Here is a 23,602-nt window from a genome sequence, read left to right on the forward strand (position 1 = left end):
GGCTAGCCGTAGCACGGTAGACTTCGACAATGCCAAGAGAGGTAATTAGAAGCTGCTTTGCAAGGAACATTTTTTTGCCTCGGATGTGGATCTGACTATTAATTGGTATTCTCGGCAAAAAGGAATGGCTCTAATATATTGAAAATCCGACGCTAAGAAGAGATTTCATGGAGCATTCGAACATCAAGTGCCGCGAGTGCAGTTAGCCGTCACGTCGCTTGCCACCAAAACGTCACCACTGCTACAATAACTTCATGCATCCAGATATGTATGTAGGCATGGACCAGCTAATTTGTGAGAGTGGTTTTAATAATGACCCAAAGCTATAAATCTGTGTTCGGAACCATATCTTCTATCCTGATCACAAACCTTGCAGGGTCCTCTCCCAAGCGTTACTAAAACTGAGTGTCCTGTATTAAATGAACTATTCTTGTTTTCAAGTGTTTTCAGAGTTACTTCTTTATGTTTGTTAAATGTGAAGGGAGTAGCAAAAGTTAAAGTTAAAACCACAAAAGTGAAGTCACATAGGATTTTGTTAAGTTTATTGCAAAGTATAGCTTATTGCAAAGTATAGTTTTGCAAGAATACATTGCCAGATTGTGTAAATGTTAATGTCTAAAATACTTGATTCACAGGTGAGAAAAAAAGGCAAATAAGTTACGCTCGTTTTAACATAATGTGGTCTTCATTACTATAATGAATTATTCTTTTTTTGAGGTTAATTAAGCTCAGTATTGAATTTGTTTGTTTTGCAAATGAATTATGAACTGCTCCAAGTGAAGGGAAAGATTAGCTTTGTCTGGATTAGTTTTTTTCCGAAATAATCATAAGGTTTGACTAGTGACACAATGCTAGTTTATGGGTCCCCATCATATTCTTCACATATTAAACAGAGAATTGGATCATTACTGTTGCTTAAGGAAATTTGAAATACAGGAATATGAACAGTTTATTTTGATATTATTTATCTTTATTTGTGTTTTTACACGTGAGTTAAGATAGTAGCTCCTCATGTCCAGATTTAGTTGTGCACTTCATGCAGTTACATTTCAATATTACCTTAAATTATAACCTCGAGTGTAGTCGTTATTAGTATGAGTTTAGTGCAGATTTGCTTTCCATAATTACTGGAACGTGCATTATTGATAGCCGCCGGTACACACAGTTCAGAGTACCCTATGTGAGTGTATCCCGTGCGCTATTCAAAGGGTAATATTAATAAAAGTAACTTTAATAACCATTATTTAATTTTCTTAAACATATCTTTCCAAATTTATGTGCAAAATTGAGCTGGCGACTGTTCATTTTTTTTCATTCACAAATGGATTTTACCACTTTCCTTAACTCCCAAGGTTGTAGCTCATTTAGTTTTCTGTTAATTTCATCGCATTCAAAATTATAGTCTGATACCTTTATCCATTAGATACACGCGCGGTCAAAGTTTCAAAATCCTCTCAGAGGGTAACATAGGTTGTTTCACGGTACGCTTGTGTATTATACGTGCTAAGTCAGAGTTATACGTGGTTTTTCCCGCGACAGGTCTAAAGGTTAGGTCGTTAGGGAAGAGTAACGTAAAACAAATGGTCCAAATGGCTCTGAGCACTATGGGACTTAACTTCTGAGGTGATCAGTCCCCGAGAACTTAGAACTACTTAAACCTAACTAACCTAAGGAATCACACACATCCATGCCCAAGGCAGGATTTGAACCTGCGACCGTAGCGGTCGCGCGGTTCCAGATTGTAGCGCCCAGAACCGCTCGGCCACTCTGGCCGGCTAACGTAAAACAGACAGGCTAGTGTTATAACTGTATTTAGAAGTTTAGTAACATGGATACTTGCAAAATTGAAACGAAAAATATTGGTTTAATAGGCAGCGTTGTCATAGGTGGACAGAGACGAGAGCTATCACACTAGCTCTTTCTCCGGAGGTATCTCTGCTGAGCAACAGTGAAGCAATATGTTGCTCGTCTGCTGTCTAGCTGGGTTGCAGGCTTTCAGTCTGTTATTTGGGGTTGCTGAGTATTGTTGCGTGGGAGGGACGTGAAGAGCTGTGCGAGCATCACTGGAACCTTATCTTGCCTGGAGGTTACTTCACTCTCAGACGACCGTCGAGATACGTACAGGTTATCGGCCGTGACGGCACTCATGTTTGCCAAGCGTCGCTCAGGCTTAACGTAAGTTTATCTGTCGTGTATCGATAGCACGAGGCACCAGAGATTAGTCGTCACTGGTAATCGCACTCTTTGAAAATACCGACCAGCTTACGGGAATGGAATTTCGAAGAAATCGTGCTGGCCACGTAAGGGATTGAAGACGTCACCGGGTTCCTCTGAACATAATTACGTATTTGTTAACATCGTTACTTTTTGCCTTTCCGCCTGTTGTATGACAAACATGTGGGCTGTTGATGATAACGACGTCGTTTCTAGAAACAATCATTCACTCTGCAGCTAGGTGTACGCTGTAATGACAGTTACCAATCGATTAACATTTTGCTAACGGAAAACGTAGTAGCTGCATCAGACCAATCTTAGGATTGAAAACAACAACAACGACAACAGTAACAGTGGAACACAATTTCCTGAGGGACCCGCTTCGCTGGCTGTACAACAGCGCTCCCATCCGAGGCGCCGGCTGGTGTGACCGAGCGGTTCTACGCGCTCCAGTCTGGAACGGCGCTACCGCAGGTTCGAATACTGCCTCGGGCATGGATGTGTGTAATGTCCTTAGTCAGGTTTGAGTAGTTCTAAGTTCTAGCGGACTGATGACCTTAGAAGTTAAGTCCCTTAGTGCTCAGAGCCATTTGAGCCATTTGAACCAGGCGGCTAACACGATAGCTGTTCAAAAAGTATCCGACTTTTATTTATAGAATCAGTCTTTATTCCGCTACAACTGCTCGACACTAGTCACCTTCAAATTAGTTGCCTTCATCGTCTGCACACCTCCCACAACGCTGCTGCCACTGCTGGAAGCATCAGTCGAAACCCTCTTTTGGCGTGGTGTGTATTTGCTCCGTCGAATTCTGCATAATGTCATCCCTGTTCAGAGTCTTTCTCAGTTTAGGAAAAAGCCACATGTTACTCCGTGGTAGGTCACGGGATTAGGGAGCTGACAAACCATAGCCGTGTTGTGTTTGTCCAAAAGACTCTGAATAAACTGACAAAATGGTAGATATCGAAGTAGACGACAGAGGGATAGAGAAACAATTAAAATCGCTCAAAAGAGGAAAGGCCGCTGGTCCTGATGGAATACCAGTTCGATTTTGCACAGAGTACGCGAAGGAACTTGCCCCCCTTCTTGCAGCGGTGTACCGTAGGTTTCTAGAAGAGCGAAGCGTTCCAAAGGATTGGAAAAGGGCACAGGTCATCCCCGTTTTCAAGAAGGGACGTCGAACAGATGTGCAGAACTATAGACCTATGTCTCTAACGTCGATCAGTTGTAGAATTTTGGAACACGTATTATGTTCGAGTATAATGTCTTTTCTGGAGACTAGAAATCTACTCTGTAGGAATCAGATGGGTTTCGAAAAAGACGGTCGTGTGAAACCCAGCTCGCGCTATTCGTCCACGAGACTGAGAGGGCCTTAGACACGGGTTCACAGGTAGATGCCGTGTTTCTTGACTTCCGCAAGGCGTTTGACACAGTTCCCCACAGTCGTTTAATGAACAAAGAGCATACGGACTATCAGATAAATTTTGTGATTGGATTGAGGAGTTCCTAGATAACAGAACGCAGCATGTCATTCTCAATGGAGAGAAGTCTTCCGAAGAAAGAGTGATTTCAGGTGTGCCGCAGAGGAGTGTCATAGGACCGTTGCTATTCACAATATACATAAATGACCTGGTGGATGACATCGGAAGTTCACTGAGGCTTTTTGCAGATGATGCTGTGGTGTATCGAGAGGTTGCAACAATGGAAAATTGTACTGAACTGCAGGAGGATCTGCAGCGAATTGACGCATGGTGCACGGAATGGCAATTGAATCTCAGTGTAGACAAGTGTAATGTGATGCGAATACATAGAAAAATAGGTCCCTTATCATTTAGCTACAAAGTAGCAGGTCAGCAACTGGAAGCAGTGAATTCCATAAATTATCTGGGAGTACTCATTAGGAGTGATTTAAAATGGAATGATCATATAAAGTTGATCGTCGGTAAAGCAGATGCCAGACTGAGATTCATTGGAAGAATCGTAAGGAAATGCAATCCGACAACAAAGGAAGTAGGTTACAGTACGCTTGTTCGCCCAATGGTTGAATACTGCTCAGCAGTGTGGGATCCGCACCAGGTAGGGTTGATAGAAGAGATAGAGAAGATCCAACGGAGAGCAGCGGCGCTTCGTTACAGGATTATTTAGTAAATGCGAAAGCGTTACGGAGATGATAGATAAACTCCATTGCAAGACTCCGCAGGAGAGACGCTCAGTAGCCCGGTACGGGCTTTTGTTAAAGTTTCGAGAACTTACCTTCACCAAAGAGTCAAGCAGTATATTGCTCCCTCCTACGTATATCTCGCGAAGAGACCATGAGGATAAAATCAGAGAGATTAGAGCCCACACAGAAGCATACCGACAATCCTTGGACTCGACTAATGTCTGAAGTAGTGCCACGGGGCTCAACATCTGAGGTCATCAGTCCCCTAGAACTTAGAACTACTTAAACCTAACTAACCTAAGGACATCACACGCATCCATGCCCGAGGCAGGATTCGAACCTGCGACCGTAGCAGCAGCGCAGTTCCGGACTGAAGCGCCTAGAAGCTCTCGCCCACAGCGGCCGACAGCGCTCGTGCGCTGACTATAACACCACATTCAGACTCACTTAAATCTTGATAAGCTGCCATAGTAGCAGTATTAACCGATCTAACAAGTGCACCAAACTCTTGTTGTCTTAAATAGGCGTTGCCGACCGCAGCGCCGTATTCTGGCTTTTTTACATATCTCTATATTTGAGAGCGCCTGCCTTCACCTGTTTCTTTGACGCTTCAGTGTAATTCATGAATAATTAAAAATACATTATCTCAGTACTTCGTTTCTCTCATTTAGAACACAAATTTATTTATATAGGCCTATGTACAATTATTTATGATGTTTTCATGCGTAAATTAATATTGGGGTTACTTGTTAATACATTTATAAAGTAACATTTCACGGAACTTTGGCTCTAAGTGCAGGTTTATTCAGGAGTATCAATGAGGATCGTATGTTTTACCCTTCCATTAGATCTTTCAGCATTGCAGCGCGTCAGCAATCGTAATTATCTAAATAAATTATGAATAATCCGCCTCGACTGCGAAAATTCCCGGTGTTTATCCAGGTTTCAACGTGGATAACCACGCCTTCTTCAGAACGAAATAAAAAACAGCTTGCCTAAATGGGCATGGTCAATTTCTAAAATGAACACCCACAACGGCAGGTCCCCATAAAATTTATTAACATTACACGGTACATCCGTACCAAGTCAATAACACTACTTAACTGTGTGTGCTGCCTCGCACTTGAGTGCAGTGGAGAGCCTGTGACCCATCGCACGTTGGCTGGGGCGAGGCAGCACACACAGTTAAGTAGTGTTATTGACTTGGTACGGATGTACCGTGTAATGTTAATAAATTTTATGGGGACCTGCCGTTGTGGGTGTTCATTTTAGAAATTTACCATGCCCATTTAGGCAAGCTGTTTTTTATTTTGTTCTGAAGAAGGCGTGGTTATCCACGTTGAAACCTGGGTAAACACCGGGAATTTTCGCAATCGAGGCGGAGTATTCATAATTCACTTCCATTAGATGTTTTTCCTTCACTTGGTGAACTCTGCACAATTTTCATGATAGGTTTTACCCTTGCTCTGGACACATAGCGTCGTCCTCTGTAAGTGACAGACGAGTTTGTAATGACACAGCGGGCGTGCAGAGCGCACTCCGACCAAAGGAAGTTGTCGCGGCCACGACGCTGCAGGACAGCCACTCGCTATTGTCAAGAATCGCTCAGCTCCGGCATGGTAGGGAAGGCAGCTGGCCAGACTTTCTTTCCGGTCCATAGTTTTTCTTTTATCTTCAAGGCATGCACAATTTCGTTATCATCTGTAACGCACATTCCTTGTTATTCGGAAAGGACAATCCGTCTTGTGAACGAGGAGTAGGAAATCTGTTGCTTTCTATCTCCACCTCTTCCATATCCCAACACACGTCAACTAATTCAATTAAATTTATTTCTGTTTTTCTAATGGAGCTTATGGTTCAGTTTTAATGTAGCCAGCAGCGTTTAAATTTGTTTCAGTGTCCATTTATGTGGTGAAAATAAAGGGTATACATTGAACGTAATATCTTGTTTCAAATAGTAGCACCATTCATCCTTGGAATTTGTATGTTATGAAACCAGATTGAAAGAAGCACCAATTTCATTTCACCTAAGCCAGATACGTTATGAAGAACTACTGAATTTAAATTCATGAAAGTCAGATGGCAAATTCAGTTAATATAAGTCAGATGCGTTATTACACTACTGGCCATTAAAATTGCTACATCACGAAGATGACGTGCTACAGACCCGAAATTTAACGGACAGGAAGAAGATGCTGTGATACGCAAATGATTAGCTTTCCAGAGCATTCAAACAAGGTTGAAGCCGGTGGCGACACCTACAACGTGCTCACATGAGGAAAGTTTCCATCCGATTTCTCATACACAAACAGTTGTTGACAGGCGATGCCTGGTGAAACGTTGTTGTGATGCCTCGTGTAAGGAGGAGAAATGCGTACCATCACGTTTCCGACTTTGATAAAGGTCGGATTGTAGCCTATCGCGATTGCGATTTATCGTATCGCGACATTGCTGCTCGCGTTGGTCGAGATCCAATGACTGTTAGCAGAATATGGAATCGGTGGGTTCAGTGGGGTAATACGGAACGCCGTGCTGGATCCCAACGTGCTCGTATGACTAGCAGTCGAGATGACATTCATCTTATCCGCATGGCTGTAACGGATCGTGCATTCACGTCTCGATCCCTGAGTCAACAGATGGGGACGTTTTCAAGACAACAACCACCTGCACGAACAGTTCGACGACGTTTGCAGCAGCATGGACTATCAGCTCAGAGACCATAGCTGCAGTTTCCCTTGACGCTGCATCACATACAGGAGCGCCTGCGATAGTGTACTCAACGACGAACCTGGGTGCACGAATGGCAAAATGTCATTTTTTCGGTTGAATCCAGGTTCTGTTTACAGCATCATGATGGTCACATCCGTGTTTGGCGACATCGCGGTGAACGCATATTGGAAGCGTGTATTCGTCATCGCCATACTGGCGTATCACTCGGCGTCATGGTATGGGGTGCCATTGGTTATACGTCTCGGTCACCTCTTGTCCGCATTGACGGCACTTTGAACAGTGGACGTTACATTTCATATGTGTTACGACCCGTGGCTCTACCCTTCATACGATCCCTGCAAAACCCTACATTTCAGGAGGATAATGCACGACCGCATGTTGCAGGTCCTGTACGGGCCTTTCTGCATACAGAAAATGTTCGACTGCTGCCCTGGCCAGCACATTCTCCAGATCTCTCACCAATTGAAAACATCTGGTCAATGGTGGCCGAGCAACTGGCTCGCCACAATACGCCAGTCACTACTCTTGATGAACTATGGTATGGTGTTGAAGCTGCATGGGCAGCTGTACCTGTACACGCCATCCAAGCTCTGTTTGACTCAATGCCCAGAGGTGGTTGTTCTGGGTACTGATTTCTCAGGATCTATGGAGCCAAATTGGGTTAAAATGTAATCACATGTCAGTTCTAGTATAATATATTTGTCCAATGAATACCTGATTTTCATCTATATTTCTTATTGGTGTAGCAATTTTAATGGCCAGTAGTGTAGTTAGGAGTAGCAGTAAATTGTACTAAATGCCGGATCTTAAACTGAAAGTCGCAGAGTCAGATTTATTCCTTGTGATGCGATTTTCAGATCCGTGGCCTGTATTATCAGACTTTCAAGTCGAGAGGAGTGGTTTGGCATTTCACATATGCACGCACGAGTCAGACTACAGTTAATGAAACAATCACTCCAACTAGTATTTAGCACAACTACAGCTAAGTCAAGACCAGCCAGACCTTATGCACTGACCGACGGGGACAGTCGAGTAACGCGCATGAAATCAGCAGAAGGAATCACACGTGAGTTCCGAAGAGCAACCAGAGTGCGTCTAGCACATTGACTGTGTGTAGGGAGCTAAAAATAATGAAGTACAGTGGTCGAGCAACTACCCATAAGGCACTTGTTTCTGTAGTCAATGCTAAGTGACGGTTGAGATGGTGTAAAGAGCGACGTCAATGGACAGCGGATGACTGTAAGAGAGTGATCTGCAATGATGAAACACACTGTACCCTGCTTCATTCGGATGAAAGGGTTTCGGTCTGATGGAACACGCAATACCTTGCGGCAATCCGATCAAAGGGTTTGGGTTTGGTGAATGCCTTGAGGACGTTACATGCTCTCACGTGAAGTGCCAACTGAGACATGAGGAGGTAGTATTACGCTATGATTAGTACGTGATCACCTTATTGGGCTTAAAAAAATGCTGAATGATGAATGACATGAATACATTTACAGCATTATGTACCACACACAGTACAAGAACAGCTCAGAGTCATCATAGTTCGTACGACAATGCACCTTCTCATAAAGCAACTGTAATGCATATGTGGTTAAGTCAAGTATTACGCACATTTATGCGATCGGGAATGCTCAGTAGCAGCCAGGCTACATGTACATTTAACAATTAAGCGTCAGCAAGGAGCATTAGTGGCGAAATTATAGGAGGCAATGTTGTGCAACCTTAATAGGGACAAGATCCGACCATTTGGGAGTAGGTTCTTACAATCTGAGACAATGTTCCGAGACAAACTTCCGTCACAATGTCCGCGAACGTGACGTCACATCCGCCTAGCAACAGCGATCTGAACGCCCATTGGCCATTGGCCCTATTATATATATAGGGAACGAGAGAAGTGTCCTTATTGGCTGAGGGAGAAAGGTGGGGCGGTCTCTCTTGTCCTTCGGGAAGACAGGGTGTGTCAGTCACGAGGAGCCACGCAAAACGCACGGTCGAGTAATCGGGGCGGCTCTGAAAGAACGGTCGCGAGTGTCTATTTCACATGTTAAACAAGATATAAAGTGAAATTATTAGTTATAAGAACGACACGTGTCGTGGGCAGTGTCTATCATTATGTAAAGTCAGAGAACGCTGTTAATATGTGTAAAGGGTCGAATATAACGGCGTAGTCCAGAAACGCCATATTGCAAATGCTGATTCTGTGACGAGTGTGACAGAGCAATTTCTGTATTAAAACAAGTATGGTACAAACGTTGTTGACAATTAACAACTGGCATCCCTAAACACCCCACTTCAGCAGGATCACCACATACATGGAACCTGACGACTGAGCGCTACTTCTGTGCTACGAGGGACTTAACCGAAGCAGCAAGACACCAGGTTAGTGATACCGCCCAGAGAAGCACTTCCTTCTCGCTGAAATGCCACTGAGGGTGTTGTACAACGTCTGTGAGGCAATGATTCGTAGACAATAACATTCCTGAAATTAACTGACCAGCCCAGAGCCCAGACATCTGCACCCAATTGAACACAATTGGGATGAATCAGAATGTCTCCTTTGCTTCAGGCCCCAGCGTTCAGCATCACTATCCACTTTGGTTTCGGCTCCTGAGGAAGAACGGGCTCCCATTCCCCACTCAAAGTCTTTCCAGCAGTGTTCAAGCCGTTATAATGAAGAAGGTTGGACACCCCCACCCCCTACATTAATGCCCACAAATAGGTGTTCAGAAACTTTTGATCAGATAGCGTTTGTAGAAGTTCAACACCAGGAAAAGCCACAAACATTAGTTACATTCATTGGCGACTCTGCAGCATACAATACTGTCTGGAAACAAAAACTGCTCTACAAACTCCTCCGTGAAATACTCTGTAAAATAACTGTCATATTAGGCGACAATATTTTGAATAATACGATTTTTCATGTTGTCCTGGGTAATTCACTGAACGACCTCAAGAAACTCAATAACTGCCTTCTCGACAGTTCAGTTTCAGCTCCAGTCGTTTCCTCTCCTACTTTGCTGGAGGAGGAGGACGTTGGTGTTTAACGTCGCGACGACAAAGAAGTCATTAGAGACGGAGCACAAGCTCGGGTTAGGGAAGGATGGAGAAGGAAAGCGACCGTTTCCTTCCGAAATAACCATCCCACTGGACACGGGTTTGAACCGTCGTCCTCCCGAATGCGAGTCCAGTGTGCTAACCATTGCACTACCCCGCTCGGTGCTACTTTGATAACTTATCCACATCAAAATCCAGAAAATTTGGCTATGCTGATGATTGGGCAAGAGCAACAAGAATGAAGTGAATGGAAGGAATGAAAGAAACGCTAACATACTATTTAAACTTTCTAGGGAAATACTTCCATAACTAGAGACTCCAGTCCAGACGACAGTGGCAGGCTCTCATTTAAACTAATAGAGAACTCTGCCTGATCTTCAGAAACATGCTTCGGCACCACAGTGTCTTTAGCTTCTTACAAAATATTTTTTCTCTTACTACATAGTAATTAGCACTACTGAAAATTTAACTGAAAGAAATATAGTACGTCCTCTTACCTTATAAACAATCTGTCTCGTACGTTGATATTTTATATCTCTGAAACAGGAGAAACAATATTATTAATTACTGAATCTGCGAAAACGAAATGCTTACTTAATTTATGAGCAGTATTAGTACATTTTAATCAAATGTAAATAACTTTTGGTTCTAAGAAAGGATGAAGACATTTTAAGATTTTACTTGCTGTTAAGGTCTAGGTGTTTACTGTAGGAACAGAATTTCACACATATTTTTTATAAAAAGGGGATACATTTTAAAGCAAATTTATAAGGCCTTCTGGCGCTCTATAATTATTGGTTCTTGTTAACTGGCTTTTTGCTTCATTCCATTGCAAACGCTTTGCCCTTCCATGAATTCCTGCCGCCACTAATGGAAGGCCATTTCAGTTGGTACACATGTTCCTGATGTATGTTTGCATTTTCAGCTATTTTGAATATTTAGTTCACTGTTGACAGTCGAAAATGTTATACATGTTTTCGAGTGCTAAGCGAATTTTACTTTCGAAAAAGATGCATTAAAGAATTTGCATTAAATTTTGCTTGAAGAAAGGAATAAAGTGCATCAAGTGTAAGACAAGAGGTTACGAGTCATATAAACGTTTCAAGGAGGCTCGACAAGATGTAGAAGTCGACGATTGCCTTGGACGTCCTCGCACATCAATTACTGACGACAACATGGAAGGAGTAAAGAAAATGATTCTCGAAAATCGCCGAATCACCATAGACAGGTTACTGATGATATAGGATTACCCTTTCGCTATTCGCAAGCAATTTCTTCGGAAGTTTTGGGCATGAAACGTGTAGTAACCAAGTTTGAAAATTGCCTCAGAAATTGTTTAATTTCGACCAAGAAGACGCCTCGCAGACATCGCTCAGGTATAGCTGAATAGGGTCGACAACTATCCAAAAGTTCTAAAGAAGATTGTAACAGGTGACTAAAGACGGGTATACGGGTATGACCTCGAAACAAATGACGAATCTTCCAATGGAAAATGCTGGACAGCCAAGACCCAAAAAATTCGACAGGTTCGATCACATGCGAAGGTTTTTCTCCCTGTTTTTTTTATTACAATGGGATAGTGGATCATTAGCTCCTGCATTGTGATCGTAGGTAAATAAAGACCATTACCTGGAAGTTAGCGCCGTTTGCGAGAAGCAATCTGAAGAAAACGACCAGAACTGTGGCAAAACCACTCTTGGAAATTGCATGACTATAATGTTCCCACTCAAATCTCAATGCTTGTTAGCAATTTTTTGACAAAAAAGCAAAACTGTTTTATTGTCGCAGCCATCATATTTGATGGACATGGCCCCTGCTACTTCTTTCTAATTCAAAGGCTGAAGAAGACCAAGAAAGATCGTCGTTATGCGACTGTTGAAAATAAAAAAAAGAATCGCTGAAGGAGGTGAACACCATAACGAAAAGTGAGATCCAGAAGTGCTTCCGAGATTGGAAAGAGCACTGGCAAAAGTGTATTATATCTGAGAGGGATTACTTTGAAGGGGACAAAGTTGATGTTGGTAAATAAACAACGATTTGTTAAGAAAAATACAAATTCCCTTTCCTTTTTTATCACGCCTTGTATAGATTTCTCCTGGGTCTATGTTACGAAAAGATCCTGAAGATAAAAATTAGAGAGATTCGAGTTCATATGGAGGCTCATCAGCAATCATTTTCCCCAGAAAAGGTGGGTGCGCAGAAGTACTCCCCATTATACAACACCCAAGCTACCGAATAATAGTGCATTGTCATCCAATTCCGGGCTACAGTGAATGAAGTCTCTAGCTGACTGGGAAATGACAATGGTAAACAAAGCACCCTCCGCCACCTACTACACTAGAAATCGAGTTAATATTGCATTGTCATCCATTTCTGAGTTATGTCTAAAATTTCAGGTCTGTAGCTCATCAGAAAGGTAATTTGAAATGAACTGTACCAAACAGTCCATTGGCACTCCATCTGGAACGGATTCCGACAATACCCTGCCCGCACATCCTGCAGAGCAGCTGAGAAGTCAGGCGTTACCAACCCTTTTCATCACCAACCCCTCTGCTATGGATCAGACAGACGAGAAAGCTAGTTAATATTATATTGTCATCCAGCAGTGAGAAATGCTTAAAACTTAAGAGCCTGTAGCTCAATGGCGGGACAGTTTAAAATCAGTTGCAAAATTTGTAGCGAATAGACACAAATAAAAGGAAGTGAACTAGCAAAAATGTGGTAATAAATACGCAAACAGCAAGTGCCTGATATCAAACGCTGATTCGATGAATACTGGAAGACATAAAATACATAAATAAGAAAAGGAATGAATCATTGTATTACATTATCGACAAAGAAATGCAAAGCGTGTATACACCACACCGCCAGATGAATGTGTAGTGAAGTCCTTTAGACTATCCACTCATTAAATCCAAACACTCAGTCAACACGACAGGACGACATTTGAAAGACAATGCAGTCCAGTCGTCATCGGTTATGATTTGCCACCTGCGTTTGAAGCCGGTGGCTGCCTTTTCCTGCTGTTCGCTTGCGGCCCTCTATTGAAAACTATATTACCACGCGGTCCAACTCGGCTGTTTTCCGAGAACCGGCTGCGGATGTGAGAGTAATGATGTCATAAAGCGAGGCGTATGTTTAAAACCCGTCCCGCGGCCGCTAATGAATCCCGTAGGAGGTGCGAGCGCGGGGTACACGCTTCCAGGAAGGCCCGGGCACCGTGTGTCTGCTCTCACCGACCCCTCTTTCCGGCTCGGATACCGCAATTTAAACACAGGCGTACCACGCAGATTTTTCTAAGTCCCCTTTTGCACGATCGACTTTTTGTCTCTGTCGACTACTCGAGACAAGTGAGTCTACTGCAGCGCCCCTGGCGGTTTATTTCTGTACTTACTTAACGCCAGAATTACGCGTGTCGTGAGAGCTGCCTGCTGTGCAGTTTGGCATCTGAACAGTGAATCTGAGGTTATGAACTACCCCTTTTACGACAATGTGCAAATGTAGTAACGAAATGTAGGAACCAGCAGTGATAACAGAATTTATTAGCGACCAAAGTGACATTCTCGTCAGAGATCGCGTGGAAAATACTTTGCACTCCTCAGAACTGAAAGAATGGAACATGTGTCATACACTCATTGCAGAAAACATACAATAGGTTACAGTACACTTGTCCGCCCACTGCTTGAATACTGCTCACCGGTGTGAGATCCATACCAGATAGGGTTGATAGAAGAGATAGAGAAGATCCAACGGAGAGCAGCGCGCTTCGTTACAGGATCATTTAGTAATCGCGAAAGCGTTACGGAGAAGTTAGATAAACTCCATTGCAAGACTCTGCAGGAGAGACGCTCAGTAGCTCGGTAGGGGCTTTTGTTGAAGTTTCGAGAACACACCTTCACCGAGGAGTGAAGCAGTATATTGCTCCCTCCTACATATATCTCGCGAAGAGACCGTGAGGATAAAATAAGACAGATTAGAGCCCACACAGAGGCATACAGACAATCTTTCTTTCCGCGAACAATACGAGACTGGAATAGAAGCGAGAATCGATAGAGGTACTCAAAGTACCCTCCACCTCGCATCGTCAGGTGGCTTGCGGAGTATGGATGTAGATGTAGATGTCATGACAAATTGTGCCCAACTGGAGCGTTAAATAGGCAAAATGCCGAGCTGTTTGGAGGGACCGGCCCATAGTTCAACTGGTTCAAATGGCTCTGAGCACTATGGGACTCAACTGCTGTGGTCATCAGTCCCCTAGAACTTAGAACTACTTAAACCTAACTAACCTAAGGACATCACACACATCCATGCCCGAGGCAGGATTCGAACCTGCGACCGTAGCAGTCGCACGGTTCCGGACTGCGCGCCTAGAACCGCGAGACCACCGCCCGGCCCATAGTGCTTCATACGTTCATAACTGAGAAGGATCCGCCGACTCTGCTCGCCAAATCAGGTTCTGGCAAGCAAGAAGACAAGCAGTAGAAATTTCATCGTTTGATGGCGGGCATTGTCTCCCTTAAATGTGAGCCCAGGGTGGCTTGCAAAGAAGAACAACAAAAGGGGGTTAGAATATCGTCGTCGTTCTGCTGTGCTGCAAGGGTGCGACGAATGATAACCTAAGGGATGAAAACTAACGGCAGCCCACACTGTCGGGCCGTATGGCGCGCGACAGTCATGTTGGTAATCCATTGCAGTCCAGGGCGCTACCAGACACGTCTTCGGTGGTCACTGGGGCTCAGTTCAAAGTGGGACTCATCGCTGAAGGTAGTACTCCTCCACTCAATGAGATTCATGGCCAAGGCGTGTCTGGTGACGCCGTACAGCGGTGGGATACCAAAGTGAATGTCGCCCCCTGTAGTGCCTGAAAATCGGGAGTGGTGGTCTGGGGTGACCTGCAGTTGTCATCCGTGAAGCTCTTACTGCACAGTGGTATGTCGACGACATTTCACGTCCAGTTATGTAGCCCTCCATATCAAGCGACCCTGGATTTATACAGGGTGGTCCATTGATAGTGACCGGGCCAAATATCTCACGAAATAAGCATCAAACGAAAAAACTGCAAAGAACGAAACTCGTCCAGCTTGAAGGGGACAACCAGATGGCGCTACGGTTGGCCCGCTAGATGGTGCTGGCATAGGTCAGACGGATATCAACTGCGTTTTTTAAAACAGGAACCCCCATTTTTATCACATATTCGTGTAGCAGGTAAAGAAATATGAATGTTTTAGTTGGACCACTTTTGTCGCTTTGTGATAGATGGCGCTGTAATAGTCACAAACATATAAGTACCTGGTATCACGTAACATTCCGCCAGTGCGGACGGTATTTGCTTCGTGATACATTACCTGTGTTAAAATGAACCGTTTACCAAAATGTCGATATCGTGTTGATGTATGGTTATTGTGATCAAAATGCCCAACGCGCGTGTGCTGTGTACGCTGCTCGGTATCCTGGACGACATCATCCAAGTGTCCGGACCGTTCGCCGGATAGTTACGTTATTTAAGTAAACAGGAAATGTTCAGCCACATGTGAAACGTCAACTACGACCTGCAACAAATGATGATGCCCAAGAATGTTTTTTAGCTGCTGTCGCGTGTAATCCGCACATTAGTAGCAGACAAATAGCGCGAGATTCGGGAATCTCAAAAACGTCGGTGTTGAGAATGCTACATCAACATCGATTGCACCCAAACCATATTTCTGTGCATCAGGAATTGCATGGCGACGACTGGGAACGTCGTGTACAGTTCTGCCACTGGGCACAAGAGAAATCACGGGACGATGACAGATTTTTTGCACGCGTTCTATTTAGCGACGAAGCATCATTCACCAACAGCGGTAACGTAAACCGGCATAATATATACTATTGGGCAACGGAAAATCCACGATGGCTGCAACAAGTGGTACATCAGCGAGCTTGGCAGGTTAACATATGGTGCGGCATTATGGGAGGGAGGATAATTGGCCCAATTTTATCGATGGCAATCTAAATGGTGCAATGTATGCTGATTTCCTACGTAATGATCTACCGATGTTACTACAAGATGGTTCACTGCATGACAGAACGGCGATGTACTTCCAACATGATGGATGTCCGGCACATAGCTCGCGTGCGGTTCAAGCGGTATTGAATAGCATATTTCATGAAAGGTGGATTGGTCGCCGAGGTACCATACCATGGCCCGCACGTGCACCGGATCTGACGTCCCTGGATTTCTTTCTGTGGGGAAAGTTGAAGGATATTGGTATCGTGATCCACCGACAACGCCTGACAGAATGCGTCAGCGCATTGTCAATGCATGTGCGAACATTACGGAAGGCGAACTACTCGCTGTTGAGAGGAATGTCGTTACACGTGTTGCCAAATGCATCGAAGTTGACGGACATCATTTTGAGCATTTATTGCATTAATGTGGTACTTACAGGTAATCACGCTGTAACAGCATCCGTTCTCAGAAATGATAAGTTCACATAGGTACACGTATCATATTGGAACAACCGAAATAAAATGTTCAAACGTACCTACGTTCTGTATTTTAATTTAAAAAACCTACCTGTTACCAACTGTTCGTCTAAAATTGTGAGCCATATGTTTGTGACTATTACAGCGCCATCTATCACAAAGCGAAAATAGTGGTCCAGCTCAAACATTCATATTTCTTTACGTACTACACGAATATGTAATAAAATGGGGTTTCCTAGTTTTAAAAAGAGCAGTTGATATCCGTTTGACCTATGACAGCGCCATCTAGCGGGCCAACCATAGCGCCATCTAGTTTCCCCCTTCAAGCTAGACAAATTTCGTTCTTTGTAGCTTTTTCGTCTGACGCTTATTTAGTGAGATATTTGGCCCGGTCACGATCAATGGACCACCCTGTATTTCAGCAAGGTGGCCCCCGCCCGCACACACGAAAGTTTCTACTGCTTGTTTTCGTGGTTGCCAAGCCGTACTTGGGAAGTAATGTCTCTGGATCTCTCCCCAGTTGAGAAAGTTTGGAGCATTATCGGCAGGGTCCTCCGACCGGCTCGCGGCTTTGACGATCTGACGTGTCAACTGGCACGATATCCGTCAACATGACTTCCAACAACTCTGCAAAAGGGCCAGAGGTGGACGGACGCGTTATTGACTTGCTGAATTTGTGAAGCTTTCTGTCTTGAATTAATCATCCTTTTTTTCTGTAATTGTAATCATTTGCTTGTCTGTACGTGCGCCTCTCATCAAGTGATTTCCGTTATAATCGTCACAATCGTCGCGTGTCGGCTTTTTCTCTTGCAGTGCATGTTTTCTCTCTCGTAAGAGAACGCTGGAAGGGAAAAAAATACCATGACCTTGTGTAACATTTTAATGTGTCACGAAAACAAATCGTACAACACAAAAAAGATTAAGATAAGACGAAAGCACAAAATCCAGTTCTATAACAGGTCTGACGTCGTCCAGAGCAGTTTAACTTCCGATGTTAGCAGACTCCGCCATAGAACTCCTCACTCGACACAATCTATAGATTACTAACATCATAGACACACGCGTGTCGTGATTGGTTGCCCAATTACATGCAGAACTGAAAGGCGCACGGAGTTCGATTAGTCGGTTTCGGCCAGAAAATCACTCGCTGAAAGCGGGCTTAAACCTCTCTAATTCTTTAAGGTTCGAACTCCCATCATGCTGGAGTAACTTCGGTCAGCAACTGCTGTTAATCAACAGAGCGAAAAACCAGTCCAAGTTGCAAAATGGCTCTGAGCACCATGGGACTTAACATCTATGGTCATTTGTCCCCTAGAACTTAAAACTACTTAAACCTAACTAACCTAAGGACATCACACAACACCAAGTCATCACGAGGCAGAGGAAATCCCTGGCCCCGCCGGGAATCGAACCCGGGATCCTAGATGCAAATATTTTATTTTTTATTCTATGACTAGTTTCGTGCCGAGGCCCATTTTCAGACCAACATAACAATGTTGAAAATGGCATTTCCGAAGATGTCAACAAAATGTGTACTGTACATTCACAGTGCATATAGGTAACCTTACGAACGCTCTGACTATTTTTCAATACTTATCTGTATGCACTTTCAATGTGTATTACACATTTTGTTGACGTCTTCGGAAATGCCATTTCGACTTTGTTATGATGGTTTGAAAATGGGTCTCGGCCTGAAACTAGTCATCGAATGAAAAATAAAATATTTACATCTTGGACTGGTTCAAAAATGGTTCAAATGGCTCTGAGCACTATGGGACTTAACATCTGTAGCCATCAGTCCCCTAGAACTGAGAACTACTTAAACCTAACTAACCTAAGGACATCACACAACACCCAGCCATCAGGAGGCAGAGAAAATCCCTGACCCCGCTGGGAATCGAACCCGGGCGTAGGAAGCGAGAACGCTACCGCAGGACCACGAGATGCGGACCTTCTTGGACTGGTTTTTAGTTCTATTCATTAAGGTTCGTTTTCACCGGAAGGAATGGAAGGAAATGAGCATTCGCAGACAATTTGCCAGTGTTCTCTATCATTCGATTGTACTTGTGAACAAGCCAACCCTACGAATGCTCTGACATTTACATTTCAATGTATTGCCTTTCTAGGAGTGCCCATTCAGTCGTCTGAACAGTGTTATGTCAGTTCTCACAATACGAATGTAAGGACAACACATCACCCAATCCCCCAGTGGAGAAAAATCGACCGTGCCGGAATCTTTTTTCTTTTTGTGTGCCAATAATTGGCGCGCAGGTTTCATTGGATACAGCGGTACCTCTAGCCGCGACGTAAACGTGTGTTACTCAGGTAGAAAAGAGAGGAAAATGGTTTGGATACAAAGTACTTGTCTGATCTTCGACGACTAAGTCGAATAGAAAAAAAAAAAAAATCTCCAAATCCTAATACCAATCCTTAATCCTTAAAAGAGCCAATATCTCGCCAACCTCAGGCAAGTGCTAGGCAGCGCCAGAACACCACCACAATACACAGACAGCCAATACAGTCAAAGACAATCACACACTTACAACACACGTTGTGAGGTAAAAGCCAACAGGCTATAACTCCTCCATGCACTTCCCCAAGGAGGGGAAAGTAAAAGGTGTGTGTGTGTGTGTGTGTGTGTGTGTGTGTGAGAGAGACAGAGAGAGAGAGAGAGAGAGAGAGAGAGAGAGAGAGAGAAAGCGTATGTTGTGCTTGGAGTGCATCAGTCTGCCGTAACAGTACAATGATACTTCAGTGCGAGGTTGACTAAAGAGCCACCAACTGCCAACTCCATTCGGTGATGGCGCACATTTTTTAAAATTCAGGATGTCTCTGCAACTGGAAATCAATGGGTCGGCGAGCAGTGAGTGGGAAAACGGTAGACCGCGTGTGGGCGAGTTTCACACTCAGCCCACATGTTCACATGTGTGTGAATTCCTAAGGGACCAAACTGCTGAGGTCATCGGTCCCTAGACTTACACACTACTTAAACTAACTTATGCTAAGAACAAAACGCACACACAAACATACACATCCATGCCCGAGGGAGGACTCGCATCTACAGCGGGAGGGGCTGTGCAATCCATGACATCACGCCTCAAACCGCGCAGCCGCTCCGCGCGGCAGTCCACAGATGTTGACGAACAGAGCAAACAAAGACCTGAGCATACCATAACAAATCGTTTGGAAGGTATTAAGGTAACGACTGAAGCTGAAGCCTTAGCGTTTGCAGTTGCTACAAGCCATGACTCCCGATGACAAAGTCAGACACTTTGAATTTTCTGGGCGGTTGAAACAGAAGAGGAGAATGAGAAACTCATTTTCAGTGATGAGGCTACATTCTTTTGTAATTGACATAGTAAACAGGCACAGTGTGCAAATCTGTGGGACAGACGATCACCCCTGCTGCTGAGGAGCACATTCAAGATTTACCAAAAGTTGGTTTGTTCTGTGCAGTCTCACGTTTTAAAGTTTACGCACCCTTTTTCTCCTGTGAAAAGACCGTTTCAGGACACAAGAATTTTGACACGCTGGAAAACCGGCTCAGGTCACAACTAGAGACCGACAATGCGGATTTCATCTACCAACAGAATATTGCTCCACCGCATTTCCATCATGACGTTCAACAATTTTCAAACAAAAAAGAAACTGAGAAACCAAAATGGTCAGTTGGGGGAGGGGGGGGGGGGGCTGACGGCCATCAATTAATGTCATGGCCCCTGCTCTCTCCTGACCCAATCTCATTCGATTTCTTTTGTGCGGGGGTTATGTGAAACATTCAATGGTTACACGTCTCCGCCAGCAAACCTAATAGATCTGTGAGCTCGCACAACTGTGCTTTTGATCAATTTGATAAGGATATACTGCATCGAATGTGAGACGAACTCGATTATCGACTAGGTATCTTCAGAATCAGCAGAGGAACACATATTGAGCACTTGTAATACGTCAAAAAAATCTTCTTGAGTTCTATGTGTTCAAATGGCTCTGAGCACTATGGGACTTAACATCGGTGGTCATCAGTCCCCTAGAACTTAGAACTACTTAAATCTAACTAAGCTAAGGACATCACACACATCCATGCCCGAGGCAGGATTCGAACCTGCGCCCGTAGCGGTCACGCGGTTCCAGACGGAAGCGCCTAGAACCGCACGGCCACACCGCCCGGCTTTCTACGTGTGTAAAGCCCTATATTCTATAATGTTTTCGACTTTTTGGGAATTTTTTGGAATGCTATGATATATTTTCAAACGTTCTATAATATAAATATCAGAATCGGCCCATATCGCACTGACCCGAATTTCGACGAAATCGTCTTAATCGACGAGTGATGCTACGGTAGGAGAAATAACTCATCGAGAGAGTGTGTCCGATCATAACAAAGAATGGTTGCGTGATCGAACAGATTTAGCAACAAAAAATAATATAGTTCATGATACGAGAACAAGAAGAACTAATTCCATTGATAAAGTGATACACCAAGACGAAAGCGTAAACTTCCCAACAGAATTCCTATATTCACTAATGTTCCCTTTACACCCTCACAAAAGCTTCTAAATATCATAAATGCCAAATTATTAACTGAAAAGGGAAAAGGCAAGTCAGTATTTACACCACGAATTCTACACATTTCAACTAAATTGGTTTTGAAAAGGCTCCATTTTCCGGTACCATTAGCGTACAGCGTATCAACAATCACAAACATTTTATTGCAGTAGAGTGTTTCGAAAGAATCGTGTTTCTTGCATGGATAACTAGGATAGCAATACTCGTGTTGGACAAGCACAAGATATATTCGTCTTTGGACCTGAAAGCAAAACGCAAAATGTAATTTCTAAGAATATAATGTGAATAAGGTAAATGCTTTTCAAGTGAGATGATTAAGTGCACTTTTATCCCATTCAGAACGTAAATGAAAAAAATGACCGGAGGAAGCAATTTTTGTAGCAGTAGTTACATATTAGTATTTGCTTACATTCAAAATACAAATTCTTGTGTCTCTTCTCTAAGTTTCCGCCTGATGGGAAAAAGTAATTAATTTATCATCTTTCACATGTATCCTGTTGGACCTTCGAGTGCTATGGTAACTGTCTAGTGTTCGGTATTTTTTTCTGTAAATGTACTGGATCCCACAAGAACTATGATATCTGTGTTCTTTCATTGAGACAGTACATTCTCTTCTGAACACTCCATCGCTCACGTAACCCACGTTTCGTAATAAAAGCAGTTCGCGCACTGAACAGCAGGTGAATGCAACATACTGTGAGCGCCAAACCCGAGAGCTCGCGTGTTTCCTTTGATGGTTCGCAGAAAAACAGCCAGTACCTGCGAATGAAATCTGAACGAGCTAATGCTGTTTGCTCGCAGTCGCCTACTGTTTACACGATAGAGACGGCGCTTTTACTGATGTCCCTTTGCTTGTGTTATCTCCGGTGTGCTGCATCGTTAGCTCAGTGTGCACATGGTGCTTAAGTTCGTAGCGGACTCGCACTACACCTCGTCGTAGAATCTACCCTGTTTATTGCTGGTGGCCACCACGTTTTTCTCTGCAAAGTGAACCATAGAACTGCAGTAGCGGGAGCTATCTTGCTTATGTGGCTAGGTGTCACGCTCCAGTGAAACTACTGTGTATTGCTATCTGGTAGCGGAATCTTGCTGTTAACAAAATTAAATTTGCTTACGTGGTTCTCTGGTATACTGCAGGATCCGATCGTCGAATTTTATTAGTGATGAGAAGGAGGAAAGCAGTGGCAGAGGAGACGGAAAATATGTAATTCTGAATATGTTGATCGTGTGGAGATTCATGGAACTGTAGTATTTAACCCCAAAGAAACATCGCAAACATGCCATTGACGTTGTTGTTGAATGTGTTACTTTGCAGCAGTTCCTGCGATATCATGAACAAAACAAGGATATACCAACTCCACCAGAACGTCGCCGCTTACGTCGTACAGAAATGGAAGACAGAAAAGTAACTCTGTTGTGGGTATGGAGTCCGGATGGATATCGGAGAATGTACTGAATGGTGAAGTGGTCGAAGGTTCCCGTTATGAACCAGCGCACCACTTAAATTCAATGGTTTTCACCCTTATTTTCTTTCATATACACCTATACATATGCGGTCATATACTTCTTCCAATAAGCCATGGACCTTGGCGTTGGTGGGGAGCCTTGCGTGCCTCAGCGATACAGATAGCCGTACAGTAGGTGCAACCACAATGGAGAGGTATCTGTTGAGAGACCAGACAAACGTGTGGTTCCTGAAGAGGAGCAGCAGCCTTTTCAGTAGTTGCAGGGGCAACAGTCTGGATTTTTCATCTGGCCTTGTGACATTAACCAAAACGGCATTTTTCCGAGGGCATGCAGCTTTACTGTATGGTTAAATGATGATGGCGTCCTCTCGAGTAAAATATTCGGGAGGTAAAATAGTGCCCCATTCGGATCACCGGGCGGAGACTACTCAGGAGGGCGTCGTTATCAGGAGAAAGAAAACTGGCGTTCTACGGATCGGAGCGTGGAATGTCAGATCCCTTAATTGGGCATGTAGGTTAGAAAGTTTTAAAAGGGAATGGGTAGGTTGAAGCTAGATATAGTGGGAATTAGTGAAGTTCGGTGGCAGGAGGAACAAGGCTTCTGGTCAGGTGAATAAAGGGTTATACATCCAAAATCAAATAGGGATAATGGAGGAGTAGGTTTAATAATGAATAAGAAAACAAGAGCGCGGGTAAATTACTACGAACAGCATAATGAACGCAGTATTGTAGCATAGATAGACACGAAGCCCACGCCTACTACAGAAGTACAACTTTATATGCCAACTAGCTCCGCAGATGACGCAGAGATTGAAGAACCGTATGATGAGATAAGAGAAATTATTCACATAGTGAATGAAGACCACAATTTAATAGTCACTGAATTCAATAGTAGGAAAGGAAGAGAAGGAAAAGTAGTAGGTGAATATGGAATGGGGTAAG

At 43.7% G+C, this 23,602-nt stretch overlaps 1 protein-coding gene across 3 annotated transcripts in view; it reads right to left on the reverse strand.

The window, feature by feature from the left end:
• LOC126365988 (sodium/hydrogen exchanger 2-like) overlaps positions 1-23,602 on the reverse strand; it is a 457,436-nt gene that overhangs the window by 255,769 nt on the left and 178,065 nt on the right. For all 3 annotated transcript variants that reach the window (XM_050008801.1, XM_050008803.1, XM_050008802.1), the window contains one exon: positions 10,661-10,700. The gene's annotated coding sequence lies outside the window, so the exon portion shown is untranslated. The remainder of the gene's footprint in view (positions 1-10,660; positions 10,701-23,602) is intronic.

The sequence above is a fragment of the Schistocerca gregaria genome, chromosome 4, assembly GCF_023897955.1.
Source record: "Schistocerca gregaria isolate iqSchGreg1 chromosome 4, iqSchGreg1.2, whole genome shotgun sequence".
Taxonomy (NCBI): domain Eukaryota; kingdom Metazoa; phylum Arthropoda; class Insecta; order Orthoptera; family Acrididae; genus Schistocerca; species Schistocerca gregaria.